Source organism: Carcharhinus amblyrhynchos, chromosome 1 (assembly GCF_965287045.1).
Source record: "Carcharhinus amblyrhynchos chromosome 1, sCarAmb.v2.hapA, whole genome shotgun sequence".
Taxonomy (NCBI): Eukaryota; Metazoa; Chordata; class Chondrichthyes; order Carcharhiniformes; family Carcharhinidae; genus Carcharhinus; species Carcharhinus amblyrhynchos.
The window spans coordinates 157,825,245-157,826,836 of NC_137324.1; the positions used below are offsets into that span (position 1 = coordinate 157,825,245).

At 42.8% G+C, this 1,592-nt stretch overlaps 1 non-coding gene across 1 annotated transcript; it reads right to left on the reverse strand.

Moving 5' to 3' along the window:
* Positions 1-433: 433 nt before the first annotated feature.
* Positions 434-632, reverse strand: LOC145351515 (U2 spliceosomal RNA). The gene has a single exon (XR_013888415.1). It is a non-coding gene; the product is annotated as a U2 spliceosomal RNA (small nuclear RNA).
* Positions 633-1,592: the final 960 nt, after the last annotated feature.

Consider the following 1,592-nt stretch of genomic DNA (forward strand, 5'->3'; position numbering starts at 1 on the left):
TCAAATGTATGCTGGCCAGGAGTCATCATCAGCTGTGCTGTGACATGGAGGCTACAGCTGAGTGATGGATTGTGTGCTAGATAGGCATCTTTGGTTGTGTACTGTCAAGTTGTATAAGATTGGATGCAATTGTGCCAGATATTTCAGAAGAGATATGCAATGTTTAAGCATTCATATGTTAAGAGAGCTGTCATCAACTTCAAACAGTAAAAACAAAATAAGTATTTAGGCTTGATTGGTTGCTGAGGGAGCGCACAGCTCTCACAGCCAGTGCTGCGTGCAATCAGCATGCACCTCATTGCACTAATTTTTAAAATTTTTTTTTTAAACTTTATTCCAATCCAATCAGATCAAATCCAATTCATAGTCCCAACAAGTTGGGACATTCCCGATCCAAGCTGACAATACAGGGCTCTCACCTCCTGTCTTGGGCTTGATCTACATGATCCAAGCTGATTGGAGTAGGTATAGCTCCTCCTCCAAGGCTTGATCTCATTTGCATCTTAGCCAAAAGGCCGAGATGCTGCTTTAAAAAATTGCTTCAAATGAAGCTGAAATGTAACCTAATGACTTCAACCAAGCACAGCATGTCAATACTACACTTGATCTTAGCCAAAAGGCCGAGAAGCGACACCTCACTGCGCTAATTAGCAAGTCTCGCACCCATCCAGTTTCCACATAACAAACACTGCCCTGAACTTATAGCCAGCCTGTTTACCCTTTCCATACACGTCAAACTGCAACTGGGTGAGCTGCATAAAAAATTCCATAAAAAAATGGTACTCATTGAAGAAGGCCAGCCAAGTATCTTCCCTCTCCTATACACAACCACTTTTGCAGCCAGTCTCATCTCTCCATCATGTTAATGGTGCAATCTCTCCATCATGCAGAAAGTGCTGCTTTTCTCCCCATTGCTAGTTTCATCTGTCCAAACAATTGATGCCCCACCATCATACAGTCAGTAGTTTATTACACAGTCAATGACAACTTGACAGTACACAACCAAAGATGCCTATCTAGCACACAATCCATCACTCAGCTATAGCCTCCATGTCACAGCACAGCTGATGATGACTCCTGGCCAGTGTGCATTTGAGAGCTTCCTTTCACCGCCGCACAGGAGTGAAACAAACTGGGAGGCAATCGCACAGTGGTATTGTCACTGAACTAGTAATCCGAAGAGCCTGGGTAATGTTTGGGGGGACCCGGGTTTGAATCCCTCCATGGCAGATGTTAAAATTTGAATTTAATAAGAATCTGGAATTAAAAGTTGAATGATGATCATGATCCATTGTTGGTTGATGTAAAAGCCCATCTGGTTCACTAATGTCCTTTAGGGAAGGAAATCTGCCACCCTTACTTGTTCTGGCCTACATGTGACTCCAGTGCCACAGCAATGTGTTTGACTTTTAAACACCCTCTGAAATGGTCTAGCAAGCCACTCAATTCAAGGAATGGAGAATAAATATTGGCTCAGCGAATGATGCCCATATCCTATGAAGAATAGAATAAAAATCCCTGCCGAGCATGTTACCATAATGCGGACAGAATGGGGGTAATATTGACATTAGCAATACTGGATCGGTTTTATG